This window comes from Saccopteryx bilineata, chromosome 6 (genome assembly GCF_036850765.1).
Source record: "Saccopteryx bilineata isolate mSacBil1 chromosome 6, mSacBil1_pri_phased_curated, whole genome shotgun sequence".
NCBI classification, from domain to species: domain Eukaryota; kingdom Metazoa; phylum Chordata; class Mammalia; order Chiroptera; family Emballonuridae; genus Saccopteryx; species Saccopteryx bilineata.
Window position 1 is genome coordinate 134,947,001 of NC_089495.1, and position 17,057 is coordinate 134,964,057.

General features: G+C 41.0%; 1 protein-coding gene and 1 pseudogene across 11 annotated transcripts in view; one reads left to right on the top strand and one right to left on the bottom strand.

The window, feature by feature from the left end:
* Positions 1 to 17,057, bottom strand: part of MYT1L (myelin transcription factor 1 like) — a 398,804-nt gene that overhangs the window by 166,284 nt on the left and 215,463 nt on the right. For all 11 annotated transcript variants that reach the window (XM_066237388.1, XM_066237387.1, XM_066237391.1 and 8 more), the window contains one exon: positions 6,355 to 6,502. The gene's annotated coding sequence lies outside the window, so the exon portion shown is untranslated. The remainder of the gene's footprint in view (positions 1 to 6,354; positions 6,503 to 17,057) is intronic.
* LOC136309390 (Golgi phosphoprotein 3 pseudogene) lies at positions 14,959 to 15,408 on the top strand (annotated as a pseudogene).

The following is a 17,057-nucleotide window of genomic DNA, read 5'->3' on the forward strand; positions in this document are numbered from 1 at the left end:
TTCACAGCAAAGGAAACCATCAACAAAATGAAAAGATAACCCATTGAATGGGAGAACATATTCACAAATAATACATGTGATAAAAGCTTAATATCCAAAATTTATAAAGAACTTATAAAACTCAACACCAAAACAAACAAACAAACAAACAGAAAACAATTCAATTAAAAAACGGGAAAAGGACCTGAAAAGATACTTCTCCAAAGAGGACATACAGATGATCAATAGATATATGATATGAAAAGATGCCCGGCCCTGGCTGGTTGGCTCAGTGGTAGAGCGTCGGCCTGGTGTGCAGGAGTCACGAGTTCGATTCCCAGCCAGGGCACGCAGGAGAAGTGCCCATCTGCTTCTCCACCCCTCCACCTCTCCTTCCTCTCTGTCTCTCTCTTCCCCTTCCGCAGCCAGGGCTCCATTGGAGCAAAGTTGGCCCGGGTGCTGAGGATGGCTCTGTGGCCTCTGCCTCAGGCGCTAGAATGGCTCTGGTTGCAGCAGAGCAACACCCCGGATGGGCAGAGCATCACCCACTGGTGTGCATGCCAGGTGGATCCCGGTTGGGCGCATGCAGGAGTCTGTCTGCCTCCCCATTTCCAACTTCAGAAAAATACAAAAAAAAAAGATGCCCAATATCACTAATCATCAGAAAAATGCAAATTAAAACCACAATGAGATACCACCTCATGTCTGTCAGAATGACTTTCATCAATAAATCAACAAGTGTTGGTGAGGATGTAGATAAATGGGTACCCTTGTGCATTGTTGGTGGGAAGGCAGAGTGGTGCAGCCACTTTGGAAAGCACTGTGAAGTTAACATCAAAGAAATTAAAAATGGAACTGCCTTATGACCCAGTGATTCCACTTGTGGGAATTTATCTGAAGAAACTCCAAACTCTAATTTGAAAGAATATATGCACCCTATGTTCACTGCAGTGTTGCACCATTAGAAAAAATGATGTGATATAATGTCAACCTAACAGTTTTACAAATTCACGGTATGTGTACTATATATCCTTATATTCATATATAATTTTATATATATTTATATATAAACAGAAGATAATATATTTACATATATATTTATATTTGATCTGTACATGTTTGTATAATGTACATTAATGTACAATACACTCTAAGTGCACATGGAACAGACACAATAGTAACAATATGTCCAGTCTGCACAGGACACTGCCTTGGAAGTTATAATGTCTACTTGGGTTGAATCCTATCCATATCACTTACAACTGTGTAACAGTGGGTAAACCATTTATCTTCTGCTCGTTAGTTCCCTCTAATATAGACTCTGGATAAGAACAGCACTAGTCTCAGGAGTTTTGAGGACTAAGTGGTATATGCCGAGTGGCACTTTCCTACCAAGCTTGATACCTAGTGTATGTATACTTGATAAATATTTAGCTACTATGATCATTATGTGTGGTCTACGTTCTTTTCATGTCATCCACCTCATTTGACCTGAATGTAACCCTTTTGCCGCTGTTTTATAGAAAAGGAAAGTAAGAGTTTGAAAGGATTTGCTCAAAGGCATACAAATGGTTATTGGCTGTACTGGGACAAACCTAACGGCATTTTTAGCTGTTTTAAATAAATTTGTTTCAAAGGGTCAACAAGCACAGATTTATAGTAATTTCAGCAGATTCTTCCTTCTGACGCCTGGTATACTTTTCTTTAAAATAGTCGCCATTCAGAACAGAATTCAAGTTTTTTGGGAAACAGCTATTGGTTTTATTTTAAGTGAAGTCGTTAGCATGGAAATTGGCTGTGAAGTGTGATTTTCTCTCTGGGCTCCAGTTCAGAGGAAACTGGATTTTCTTGAGCACCAGCTGCAGAGACGCCACAGGTGTTTCAGCTCAGCAATCATAGTGGCTAATTGGGACACACGAGGACAAAAAAAAGTGCTCTAAATCTAAATCTTGTTCTTCGTGCTTCTACTTCTCTCACAAGAGCAAGACCCAAAGTCCTTCTTCACTGAGGGTGCTAAAGGAAGTGACCTGCTGTGGACAGGACATGTGATGTGGGCAGTGGGCATCCCCATAGGAAGACCTGGGAGTGTGAAGGTCATGGGACTGGGCTGCATTCAACAGCTGCTGCTCAGTGATGGCCGTTGGTAGTCCAGGCCTATCCACCTGAGGATCTCTGATGCTCAGCTCTACTCTAAAGATTAGGACCAACAAAACAACAATCCAGGGACCTACAGTTTGAACAACTGCACAGCAGCAGTTAAACTGGAATCAGACACCTGCCTGCAGTAACACTGAGTACTAGAGACACAAAGGGTAGTGGCTGAGGACTGGATTGTGGTAATCAAGTGGCAGGTGGTAATCAAGTTCTAGGGTTGAGAGCAGTCTATGGACTCCAGGAGTGAAGCGCCCTGTGACAGTCCATCTGAAAGGGCCTGAGATGGAGCTGTCACATGGTTCCTCTCTTGTGGACCACAGGAGCATAGAGCACACATCCCGTTGTGCGAACTACAGACCCAGATGGCTAGGAATTAAGTTTTTTTTGTCCCAATATGTAGCTGTATAGCAAAGGGCCCATTATCCATAGGTCTGTGCCTTCATTCTTCCCATCTCCGGATTTTGAAGTCATTCCCAGCTTTATCCATTGAATGAACTAATCTTTTTTTTTTTTTAATAAATTTTTATTAATGGTAATGGGATGACATTAATAAATCAGGGTGCATATATTCAAAGAAAACATGTCTAGGTTATTTTGTCATTAAATTATGTTGCATACCCCTCGCCCAAAGTCAGATTGTCCTCCGCCACCCTCTATCTAGTTCTCTGTGCCCCTCCCCCTCCCCCTAACTCTCTCCCTCCCTCCCTCCCATGTCCTCCCTCCCCCCACCCCTGGTAACCACCACACTCTTTTCCATGTCTCTTAGTCTCGTTTTTATGTTCCACCAATGTATGGAATCATGTAGTTCTTGTTTTTTTCTGATTTACTTATTTCACTCCGTATAATGTTATCAAGATCCCACCATTTTGCTGTAAATGATCTGATGTCATCATTTCTTATGGCTGAGTAGTATTCCATAGTGTATATGTGCCACATCTTCTTTATCCAGGAATGAACTAATCTTATAAGACCCAGTTCTGGGGTCACCTCCTCTTCCAAGACATCTATAACCCTTCTAGTCAGAGTGAAGGTCTCTACTCTGTCCTCCTAGGTCATCTCATGCAGACCTCTGTTGAGTCAGTGAGGAGTGACTGAGAGCCACACAGGGCCCAGGGAATGTGCCCTGGAATGCAGAGATGGAGTGAGGCAGACTCTGCATGGAAGGAAGGACCTTACAAGGCCCAGACCTTCTGTTTGTTCAGTCTGTGAGTTCTTTGAGGGCAATGAACAGCCTCTTCGTTTGTATACCTCTAGACAGGAGAACAGTTCCTGGTACAAAATAAGTGCTCAACAGTGTTGACTGAATGAGAAACTGATTAATACACATTTACTCCTTGCTATCTTGACAGAAAAAAGGAAGTTGTGAGCAAAGCTTTTTCTTTGAGTAATTTTTTTTTTGTCATGTCTTATTCTAATGCTAAGTTCTGAATACTTTAATTCAGCTTGGACTGACAACTGAAATGTGAAGACTACTTGGAATTAGTAATTTGTGTCACATCTGGATTCCTACATAGACTGCATCTCTGTCTTGTCACAGACCACCTGAGCCTGCTTCAGGTGCTCTCATGGCTACTTACTAATTATGTCAGCTCAGGACAGTCACCTAAGTCCTCTGTCTTCCCCCCCCACCTCTGAAGTGGAAGAGTGGTCACTTGGACCCCCAGAGTTTGGGGGACTTCAGTGCGGTCCCAGAGCTGCTGCACATGGAGGGCACAGCCATGGAAAGGTTCATTTTACCAAACATGACACAGGCAAGGGGTTCACCACATGCTCAAAACCCCAGGCCTCTAGTACTGCATCATTAACACTGAGGTGGTCTCAGGTGATGCCGATAGCATGATGTTTGTGTACTCCTCGTTAAGAGCAGTGGACTCCAGAAGTCCAGAGAAGCTGACCTCATGACAGAGATTATGGGAACAATCCCTGACTCTGGTGGCTTTCTACTAAGGAATTACTTCTGGAGAACAAAAACCTTCAGATGGCTGAGTTTCAAGGAATTAAACAGAAATTGCATTTTCATCTTCATTGTGGAGTTCATAAAAGTCTGTATGTAACATTCTTACATAATTACTTATTGTCCATCAGACTAGGGCCAGAAAAAAGAATTATGCAATAAAATCTGATTTTATTTCACACTGAAAAGAAGAATTACTTAAGATATGGTCCATGTTCAAATTGGATAGGGAAACTCATTACTATAAAGTATAAAAACCTCTTTCTATTTCATTACAAAAGTTGGCCATATGATGTGTAGATTCATAAAATTGTCATCAAAATCCCACCGTCAATTTTGTGGAAACAGAAAAATCCATCCTAAAATTCATTACATCTCTAGAGACCCTCCCCTCAAAAGCCAAAACAATCTTGTAGAAGAACAAAGTTAGAAGTTTTATGATTCCTGGTTTTAAAACTTACTACGAGGCTATGGTAATCAGAACAGTGTGGTACTGGCATAAAGACAGAAAGCTGGAGCAGAGTGGAAAGCCTACAAATCAACCCTTGCAAATACGGCCGTACAATCTCCCATCCAGGGGCTAGGACCATTCAATGGGGAAAGGACTGTCTTTTGACCCAGCAGTGTTGGTGAAACTGGACATTCACATACAAAGAATGAAACTGGAGCCTTACTCACAATATGCATACTATAAAAACTAAAAACTAACTTAAGTAGATCATGCCTTAATATCAGAGCTGAAATTATGAAAACTCAGAAGGATGTGTAAAGGGAAACCTTCACAGCACTGTTTTGGCAATGACGTGTTGAATAGGACACTGAGGCACAAGCAACAAAGAAACACCAGACATGCTGGACTCCATCCAAATTAAAAATTTTTGTACATCAGAGGACAGGACCAATCGAATAAAAAGACAAGCCATGGAACAGGAGAAAATATTTGCAGGTCATATATCTGATAAGGGGTTAATATCCAGAATATATAAACAACCCTTACGACTCAACAACAACAGAACAACTCAATAAGGCAAATAACTTGAGTAGATTGTTGGCCAGAGACACAGAAATGGCCAAAAAGCATGTGAACAGATGCTCAACGTCACTAATCATTAGAGAAATGCAAATCAAAACCACATGAAATACCATTTCACACCCATTAGGATGGCTATTATTAAAAACAAAATAGGAAAACACAGATGTTGGTGAGAAACTGGATGCCTGTACACTGTTGGAGAAATGTAAAATGTTACAGCACCTATGGAAAACAGTTATGGCAGCTACTTAAAAAGTTAAAAATGGAATTACCATATGATCAGGCAACCCCACTTCTAGGTATATACTCAGTACTGAAAGCAGTGACACAAACTGAAAGCAGCTATCAGTGCACCAGTGTTCACAGCAGCATGACTCAACAGCTAGAAGGTGGAAGCATCCCAAGTGTGCGTGGATGAATAGATAAACCAAATATGATCTACCCATACAATGGAATATTATTCAGTCTTAAAAATGAAGGACATTCTGACACACGCAACACCACGGATGAACCTCAAAGACAAACACTGAGTGAAATCAGCCAGCCATAAGAACAAATACTGTGTGATTCATATGAGATCCCTAGAGTTTTGGAAGATAAAACTGTTCTAGAGATAGATAGTGTTGATGCTCACATGGCTACTACTGGACTGTACACATAAAAGAGATTAAAATGGTAAATTTTATGTTACACATATTTTACTGCAATTTAAACAATTCTTAAAAAAAAACCTTAATAAATAACCTGAAGTTTTGCAAGGAGCATGGCTCCCAAGGTGCACAGTGGCACCAAGAGAGGGTTATCAACACTAAGTGACAGTAACCATTGAGGATCCTGGGCCATGCCAGTGAGGCCCTAATTCAAGACCTGGCTAATTTCTTTAAAGAGAAAATGTCACTAAACAGAACTAAGTGTAGAAATGGGATCTGATTTCAAACGGGCCTCTGTACCATTCATTGTCAAAGGGTGATCAGACCCACTACTGTAGCTATGAACTTATTTCTAGTAAAGGTAATTGGATAATAGAAGGCTGCCTGAGTCTAAGTTTAGCAATAGATCATAAAATCTGGCTTTAGGTTGAATTTATTAAAATCTAGGGACATTGTGCTCTTTGGCAAACAAAAAACCCACCATTCACAAACCAATCTTTACACTTTTCAAAGTCATATGTTTTAAGGTAATAGACCAGACACCTGTCTGCACATAGCCCTGGACTAGGACAGAGAATCATTACCTTTACGTGTCTCCTTGGGCAGCCATGTGTCTGCAACACCAACCAGAACCTTCCTTGACGGGTTGTTGTTGATAACTCGAGAGACACAAACACTTGACTGGGTTTGATAACTACATTTTCCCCCCTCTTCTGCCAGATGTGGGTCACTCTAGAGAAAAACAGAAAGGCAGAGAAATGAGGTTTATATTCATAATGAAACAAAATTCCTGCAGGAGGGGTGTGATTCTTGGGGAGGTTTGCACTCGAAGATGGTAGGGTCAGAGCCAACAGGCCAAGTGCACAGGCTCATGCAAATGCTGCAAGGGTCCTGGAGGTTCCACCTCCATCACACCAGTTCATTTCTGGTGAGTGATTCAATAAAGAAAACTCCTTCAGAAAGCTAAGTTACTGTGTGTGATGTAAAAATGACACAAAACTGTGAACATGCTCTTACAAAACAATTAATAGTTACTTTTGAGACTGAGTCTAAAAAGTGTAGAGGCAGATACTTAGAGGCTGGTCAGAGAAGCATATATGTGTCTGTGCATCTATACATGACTTATTTCATCAGCTGGTGGTCACTCGTGTTTTTATTTATGTCTTTCTCCACCCTAAAGACAGAAAGCAAGCTGTAGTCCTTTCCAGCAAAAACACTTTAGAGCATGTGAGTTGCTAATTAAAAATGAAAACAAAATACAACCTCTTAAGTCAGTGGTTCTCAAACTTTTTGAAGTTGGGGCACATTTAAAATCCTACAAATAATTGTAGGCGCACTATAGACAAATCTGAGAAATATGTTATAATAATTAAGTCAAATATTAAAGAAAAAATATAAAGTCCAAGTGTGCTTTTATGGTAATTAAATGAAATAAATAGGACAAAATTAAATTTATTATAACATTAAAAAACATTTTTATGTTACATTTTTTGAGTTATGCTTTTTAGAATTCATAAAAAAGAGGGGTTAAAAAATTTTAAAAATGACAAAAAGTTATCTTTTTATATATATAGATACATTCTTAGTAAGATTTAGTAAATTCGGCAGGTCCTGGCGCAAATGTGATAAGTTTTTTCATTCTTGTGTTTATGAGAAACATGAGCCTGATGTGTCCTAGTGATTTCTTCAATGTTTGAAAGGCAAAAACTCATTTCCTCGTCAATACATTGAAGAATTCCTCTCTTTTTCCTCTTAATTGTGTTGAGTGCAGAAAACCCCACCCATACATATCATCTTAACTTGACACCAAACAAAGGATAGAAGAAACTTGCCTCCAGTCTTTTTGGGGAACATGGGGGGTAGTGTAAACAATCCAGCAACACAGCTTAACAGCCTTTTGCAACCTAATCAGGCAAGTGAAGTGGGGGGGTTGGGCAGACTGTCAGCTTACAGCTAATTTCCCACACCTCCGTCCCCCAAAAATCCAAACTCCAAAACCCCTGTTGGTTTTTTGGTCCCCAACAGGTACATATTTCTCTGGAATACCATAGGGCGCACCTGGAAATCTTCTAGGGTACACCAGTGCACCCTGGCGCACACTTTGAGAACCACTGTCTTGAGTGATAATTTAAATTTTTATTGGTTGTAACTATAAAGAAACACCCAAATAAAGTGTTTAAAATGGGCCTTATGCATAATCTCCTATTATTAATATTTATATAGTAGGCACCGTTATTTTTAATAAATTCTGAAATATTACTAAATTGGCTAAAAATGGTTCAGATGGTATTCAATATAGTGGTTTTATGAAAATGCATGTTAATTCTCACCATATGAAGAACTTCAAATAGACAAATTTAAATAAGTCTTATCAATGAACCAACGTGAAGGAAAACAATTGATTGAGAATCTATAAATAGGATTAGATGTTAAAGATCAGAACCATTCCATCTGATACATTGCCAAAGCATGTTAAAAAAAATCACACTTTTGTAAAATATTAATTTACACCAGTGTTTCTCAACCTTTTTTGTGCCATGCCCCACCTTAACCTTTCTAAAATTTTTATGTCCCCCCTATGTAACATACATAATTTTTAACATTAAAAAATTGATTTGTTCACTTAATAAACATAAATGATAGGTTCTAGGAAGAAATCACTATGAAATTGTTAACAAAACACAGTAAGTAAAATTTCAAAACATATAATGAAAAACAGAAATTTAAATTCCAAATAATTTTAATACAGATTTTTCTATATTAATTTATTATTTTAATTTAGTGTGATCCTTGCGCTTGATGCTTGCTGCACAGAGATTTTATATTAGGTTCCAATTTGGTTAGCTTTAGTCTCAAGTCTCCACGTTGTGTTATATCCAGCCGATTTCTTTTTTTACCAGTAAATCATTTCCAGCACTAAATCCACATTCAGCTAAAATTGAAGATGGAAACAGTAGCAATAGTTTTCTTGCACATTTGGTTGAATTTGGGTATTTGATTTCTGTTTCCTCACAAAGCCATGCCATTGCTCCTTTGATATTAAATAAAGCTTTAACTGACTCATCATTTTGCAATTCTGCGAGTTCTTCTTGATACTGCATATTTGATATATCAGACAAATCCACTAACATTGGCTGCATCATCCATGTTGGGAAATCAATTTGTTTTAAATCAGAAAATCTTTCTTTTAAATCAGCCGATAGAATATTCAAATGATTGACAATAACAAGTAAAGCGGTATCAGTTACTTCACATTTTTGGAGCCAATGAAACTGTTTAAAGTTTTTGTTGTTAATATGTTTCTGACATAACTCAATCTTGGTAATGAAACCAAATATCTTTGCTTTTGCATCGACAAGAGTTTTATTTGTTCCTTGAAGTTGCTTATTTAATATATTTAGTTTTTCAAAGATATCGGCTAAATAACTCACAAATACTTTACCATCTATTGTTAACAGATACTTCATTTCAGGTTTGTCACTTAAAAAATCACTAAGAGTATCAAACAGTTCCATAAATCTTTTCAAACAGTTTCCTTTAGATAGCCATCTTACTTCAGTATGAAGTAAAAGTCTCACATGGTCTTCACAAAATAGCTTGAAAAGATGCTCACATTTGGCACTAGCTTTAATAGCATTAACACACTTTATTACTGTATGTAATACTTCATTCAGAACAGGCGAGATGTTTTTAGCTACCAAGTTTTCCCTATGAATAACACAATGCACAAGAATCATTTCTGGATTCGCGTCTTTCATCAATTTTAAGCAGCCATTTTTCTTGCCCATCATATTGGGAGCACCATCTGCAGCACAAGATGTTATATTTTTCATTGGTATATCATTGACATCTAAGTAGTTTTTTAGCTTATTATATATATATCTTTGGAGGTAGTGGTGATTTCTAATCTTTTACAGAACAACATTTCTTCAGCAAAATGTCCTTTATCAATATATCTTACGTAAGTTATCAATACTGCCTCACTGTCTCTCAAAGTTGATTCATCCATTTGCAAGGAGAATTTTCTTGTTTTCAGCTTTTCAATAAGTTGTTTTTCAATATCCTCACTCATTTCGTCTATTCTTCTGCTAACAGAGTTGTTACTGAGTGGCATAGCTTTTACATCTTTGTCATCTTTTTCAAGAACCGCTTTAAGAAATGCTGATATTGACGGTTTTATTAAATTCTCTCCTATAGTGTGATTTTCTCCAGTTTTAGTGATAAAGAAGTTTGATAACTAGCCTCAAGAACATGATTATTAGTTGAAGCATGAGCAGTAAATAGAGACTTTAATGTTGTTCTTTTTTCAAAATTTTTCTTTAAAGTTTTAAAGTAACTCAAATCTGAATTAATATGAGCACTATGTTTCGCCTTCAACTGCGCCTCAAGACGACCTCGTTTCATTGATTCGTTGGTCAAGCATTGCTGGCATAAAAGACAAAAAGGAATCCGCTCATCATGAACAGCGGGTATGAACCCAAATTTTAAATATTCCTCCGAATATTGACAAGTTTTTTTCTTGCTTGCACCACTCATTTTACTATGGGCTATAATAAAAATAAGATCAATTAAAAACTAATATTAAAATATGTGTTAAAATATATTCAATGTGACATAGAGTAAACGTATACTAAAAATTCATATTTATTTAAATGTATATAACACATTTACTACACTACCACCACAAATCAAAAGGTATCTATATTTTTTCCACTTGACAAAATTTTCTGGAAAGTTATGCTTCTAAAATTAAAATTGTCATGCATGCACTATTATAGCCCCAATAATATTTATAAAATATTATTGCTTTCTAGCCCCTATGCAACAATTAGGTGAGAATAACTGCTTTTTAAAACGTCTGGGGTTCCCCACGGCAGACGGCACGCTCCGCGGTGAACCCAGGACGAAGTTTACTTGACGATGCCAATCACCCAGTTGATATTTTGGTCTCGTCAAACGAAATTATACTTAATAATTATTTACCACAGTTATTTAAGAATTGCATTTTTTGTTAAATTTGGCACCGATATCTAGCATTGCATTTAAATGGCCCGGGGCGAAAGAGTTAAAGTCGTGTCGAGTCCATTTTCAAATTGCCCCCCTTAACTATCGAATTGCCCCCCTGTGGGGCGTGGGCCCCACGTTGGGAAACACCGATTTACACAATACTGTACTCATCTGGTAATCCTAGGAACTCACCTCTATCACTTTAATCATTTGCATAATGTTTTCTAGACTGATCACAGGAGTCACCATCTTTTGAGGGAATCCTTGTTCTGGGAAGACAGCACAGAGGGACCTAGTGACACTTAGGCTTACCCTGTGGGGAGGCTTGTGTCCTCACAGAAAAGAGCTGAAAAGTCAGGTTTTCCATTGAAGCGGTTAAATAGTGACAAAATAGAACTTTGTGAACAAAATGACAGGTCATGTGTGTGCTCCATGTCCCCACACACATGTTCACCAATCAGGGAGTTGAAACGCCCTTCCTATTTCCCATGCAGTGCACTGTGTCCTGTTCTTTTCTTTTCCTGGAGGCTGCTCTTCCACATGTTATCGTTGCTGTCCTCCCGTCCTTGGGTGACAGGGTGGCAGGCTCCTTTCCTGTTCCCCTTGAGCTCACCTGCAGACATGAGACACCTGCCTCTCTTTTGGAAGAAAGCCCATTAGGGGAATGGTCAAGGAAGCCACCCCTCCAAGGTGCATTTTCATCTGGAGTAGCTTGTGAGCTTTAGATGATCAAGTTACTGCCAACTGGATCACAGGCTAAACACCCTCCAAGGGCAGATGCTGCCACTTACACACACACACACACTCACACACACATATTCTGATTTAAGACAAGTGGTATGTAAATACAGATTTATTTTTTAAAGTACCATTTCAAGTTCTGGCTGGTTGGCTCAGTGGTAGAGCATCAGCCCAGCGTGTGGAAGTCCCGGGTTCGATTCTCGATCAGGGCACACAGCAGAAGTGCCCATCTGCATCTTCACCCTTCCCTCTCTCCTTTCTCTCTGTTTCTCTCTTCCCCTCCCGCAGCCAAGGCTCCACTGGAGCAAAGTTGGCCCAGGAGCTAAGGATGGCTCCATGGCCTCGCCTCAGGTGTTAGAATGGCTCCAGTTGCAATGGAGCAAAGGCCTAGATGGGCAGAGCATCGCCCCCTGGTGGGCATGCCAGGTGGATCATGGTCGGGCGCATGCGGGAGTCTGCCTCTCACTGCTTCTCACTTCGGAAAAATACAAAAAAAGAAAAAAGTACCATTTCAAAAAACAGGATGACATGAACTGAGCCAGTTACTCTTTTAACAAAATCCTTCCCAGTGTGAAAGAAGTCACAGAACAACCCACGGAGTGAGTTCCCTTGGCGACAAGATGTCCCTTTCCCAGTTCAGGGATGGAGAGAAGGCCTCTGTACTTGTGACTCTGGCTGCTCTCAGTTCTCCGTCCTCTATGCTGCCTGTGATCATTTAGAATCCTCAGGATGGGCTCTTAAGGGTTTAGCAGGGAGCTTAGTTACAAGCACAAACATGCTCACCAGGTGGATGTCCCTGCGAACATTTGGTCACACCCTGTCCTCAGCTAGAGCTGGACGGACATCTGCCTTTCACTACTGTCTTCAGTAAACATACAGAGCTTTTCAATGGCACCTGTCATATAAAATTATACCACACATTTTCTCTTTGTTTTAAACTGTTTGAAGTGTTTGTAAACTCATATACAACTGGAAGAAATGACAGAGATCTCATATACCCTGAAACCCTGTGTTCCCAGTAATGCTACTTGCAAAACTGTAGGGTATCATCACAAGCAGGATATTAATGACTCACCCCACTAATCTTGTTCAGACTCCCCAGTTTTACTTGTACTCATCTCTGTGTGAGTTTAACTCTACATGCTCAGCACCTGTGTAGGTCCACGTGTCCACCATCATAGCCAGACATGGAACAGCCAACACCTTAAGGGTCCCTTGTGTCCCTTTTATAACCATATATACTTTTCTTCTTACAATTTCTAGTCTGTTCCTCATTTCTATAATTTGTCTTTTAAAAAATGTTGTATAATACAGGGACCAGATTGGGGGTTGCCAGAGGCAGGGTGTGATAAGGCAAAATGGGTAAAGGGGGTCAGAGGGTACAAAACTCTCAGCTATAAAATACATTAGTCCTGGGGATGTGATGTGGAGCATGCTGACTACAGTTAACAACATTGCATTACATGTTTAAAAGTAACACAAGAAAAAAATTGTAACTATTTGCAGTGACATACATTAGCTAAACTGACTGTGGTGATGATTTTGCAACACGTACAAATATCCAATGATGTGTAGATCTAAAAGTAGTATTATGTCACATGTCAATTATATCTCAATAAAAGTGAGACTGCTCTATAAATGCGGCCCTGTGGGAATGGCACTTTCCTTGAGCCTGATTCTCCAAAGATCCACCAGCTGCTATGCATCCCAGCAGCCTGCCCCTCTGCCCTGCGGAGCAGGACTCCAGGGTGTGGCTGGCCCACAGCTTTAACCACTCGCCAGTTGAAAAGCATCAGGGTTGTTTGCAGTTGAATAAAACTGCACCTAACGTTGTGGCCGCTGTTTCAGCTGTTCTGACAGGTGTGTGATGATGCCTCACTGTGGATTAACTCGCACTGTCCTTATGGCTAACGACATTGAGCATCCATTCATGTGTCTGTCTGTACATCCTCTTTGGTGAAATGTCTGTCCAGGTCTTTGCCCATTTTCTAAGTTCTTTTTTTTGAAACTGTTGAATTTAGGGAGTTCACTGTATATTTTAAATGCTATTTCTTTGTTGAATATTTTTCCCAATTATTTTCCTGTCTTTTAACTGTCTTAAGATATACTGCAGAACAGAAGTTTTAGTTTTGATGAAGCCCAATTTATCAATTTTTCCTTAATAGATCCCTTGTTTATGCAGTTATTTTGTCTTCCTCTACTAAAAGATGACACTCTGTTATGGGAGACTGCTATCTAGGTAACTTTTTTCTGATACCAAAAGTCTATGACTATGCCTGGCACATAATAGATATTAAACGTGTGAAATGAATTAATAAATATACACTTAGTTTTAGATCAGTGTGTTATTAATGGCTATATTATCATATTCATTTTATCTTTATTAGTATTTTTGATATAAGAAAAGACTGGTTCTGACCTTCCTCATTTAACAATGTGTGTACTGTTTACACTACTTTAGATTAGTTATGTAGTAAATAAAAGGCATGATTTATCCCCAAATTCAAGAATGAGTGATTACTTCATGCTTGGTTCTTAGACTGATTATATATTAAAAGACAGACTGAAATTTCATAATATCAATATATCTTGTCATAAAAATAGGTAGAAAAGAATTTCCCAGGCTGATACATGTAAGTACTTCCCTACATACAATATATTATAACTGGGCTTATCTTTACTCCTATTATGTTAACAACCTACTTTGATATAATTTTCACCCCATTATTTTTCTTTTAATTTATATATTTAGATATCAGAGAAACAGGTGCTCTGCAATGCGAGATATCTGATCACACAAATGTCACTTATAGAGCTGGTAGAGAGAATTTTAAGGCAAATGTGCTCCCTGCTAATCTGAACTTTATTCCCAGTGTTCCTCATGCTTCCTGGTCTCACTGAAGGCTCATTAGGAGCACAGGGCTCCTGCGATGTTGCTTTGCATTAAAGGAAGCTCAGCACTGCGAGCCCCACAGCAGAAGCCGGGGCTGAGTGACAGGCTCTGAGCACTCACTGTCCTCCAGTAACTGCCACACCTCGTGCAAACTAGAAGTCCATCTGGAGCCCCCAAAGCCGTTCTGTTGGGAACAAAAATATATATTAATTTTACTGGTTTTAAATATAGACCGGGAAAGAGCTGTGTCTAGTGCCTCTGTTAACATGGACCCCCTGCAGCGACCCTGAAGCCCCCCCCATCCCCCCCGCGTCGTCAAGCTCTGGAAGGAGGCGGGGCTTCCAGAGGGAGGGCGTGGGGGAGAGAGGCCGCAGAGCTCGCCCAGCGAGTCCTCTCCCTGTTCTGCTCACACACCCCGAGACTGCGGGGCTCCGGGAAGCACTTCTTCACGAGTTACAGAGCTGGAGAGTCCAGACCATTTGTGGTCTGCCAGGCACAAAGCAGGAAACATCGATTTAAAAAAAATTTCAGTATGGCCCGCCCGCCCCGCCCGCCCCGCCCGGAGCCATCTCCCCATGCCCGTCCCTGCACCCGTTGCCGCCGGACGTCGCCCCGGCGCTCGGGACTAACACGGAAGCCCGGGGCGGGGGCCGCGGGAAGAGCAGGAGGGCGGCCCGGTAGGTCCCGCGTCCCTCCCGGCCCGGCGGGCGCCTCGGCCGGAGCCATGACCTCGCTGGCCCAGCGCAGCTCCGGCCTGGTGCAGCGGCGCACCGAGGCCTCCCGCAGCGCCGCCGACAAGGAGCGGGCGGCGGGCGGCGGCGGCGGCAGCGGCGAGGACGACGCGCAGAGCCGCCGCGACGAGCAGGACGACGACGACAAGGGCGACTCCAAGGAAACGCGGCTGACCCTGATGGAGGAGGTGCTCCTGCTGGGCCTCAAGGACCGAGAGGGCTACACATCATTTTGGAATGACTGTATATCATCTGGTTTTATTTAATTAAAAAACAAAACAAAACAAAATTTCAGTATGTGTTTTCCTCGAAAGTCACACATCCACACAGTTTAAGGTTCAGGTAGCTCTGCATGGCGTGTAGTGAAGAAGGGTGCTCCTCAGATGTCACCCATCTTCTTGTTGCCAGCGTCCAGAGGGAAGGATGGCAACTCCTTCAGCCATTTCTTTTGTCATTTACCTCCGAATCCCTGAACAAGTGAATGTATCTCTGCCTCAGAGAAGCCCACTAGGAAGCCGCTATCCATGAACTTCCCACTGCTGAGAACAGGACGTGGCGCTCTAACACACACACCTCGCCCACTCCACCTCACACACTTGCTGCCCCCAATTTAGTTAGGCTGAACATTCGATCAGATTGCTAATTGACCCTTTGTTGTGATGACTAGGAAAGTGTCCTTGACAAAGGAACCTGTATTTTCTCACTGAAAGCTGCGCTTAGGCACCACAACCTTTCCTGAGAGCCATGGATTGATTTACAGCCTGTCTCTCACCTGAGTGGTCTCCTCTCATCACAAGCAGTCACACTAGGCGTCAACTGGGTGCCCCGGCTGAAGTCTCAGGGGCACTGACTGCGAGCTCCATCTGGCCAGGTTCACCCTGGGGTCTTCTGAAGATCTCAGGACGACCCCCCTCCCAGCACTCCAAGGTGCCTGCTAACTCATCTGTTGTACTCTGCCTCCCATGGTGTCTCTTTCTTGAAGACATCCTCCCATGGCTTCCTGAAGAAAGAAAATCTTTTGGTAGGTCACTTTTTGACTATTTCTTTAGTACCGTATTTGTTTGAGTAAAGAAGTCTAGACAGGGACGTTTTCCCTCAGATGTTTGAAAGTGTCACTCCACTGTCTGCACCTTGCGGAGTCCCTGTATGAATCCTGCCCTGGACGCCCGGGTGTCACACTGCTAGAATGCACTGTTTCCCGTGCTCGGGGATTCCCCATAACGGTGGCTGTGCAGGTCAGTTTTTACCCCCCATGCCAAGCTCTCTAAAACTGCAGGGATGTTCTCATCACTACTCCCTTTAGGGCTGGGGTCAGGAACCTTTTTGGCTGAGAGAGCCATGAACGCCACATATTTTAAAATGTAATTCCATGAGAGCCATACAACTACCCGTGTATGTTATGCATCATCCAATAAAAATTTGGTGTTGTCCGGAGGACAGCTGTGATTGGCTCTAGCCACCTGCAACCATGAACATGAGCAGTAGGAAATGAATGGATTCTAATACATGAGAATGTTTTATATTTTTAACGTTATTATTATTATTTTTTTTATTAAAGACTTGTCTGCGAGCCAGATGCAGCCATCAAAAGAGCCACATCTGGCTCGTGAGCCATAGGTTCCCAACCCCTGCTTTAGGGCTTCCTTTCTTCTATGTTCTCTGCTCTCTCTGGAACATCTACTATTCAGATGACAGTCATGCTGGGAAAACACTTTAATTTTCCTGTGTTTTTCATATCTTTGTTCTAATTGGGTTTTCTCTACTTTCCCTTCCGACCCTTGTTAGTAAGATTTTTAAAATTTAAATTTTATACTCCTATTTTTACTTCCAAGTTATCTCTTGGTTAATTGAATCATCATCTTTGCCTTCTACTTAAAAGAGATTTCTCTTTGTTTAGTTAAGTGCAGTATTTTCT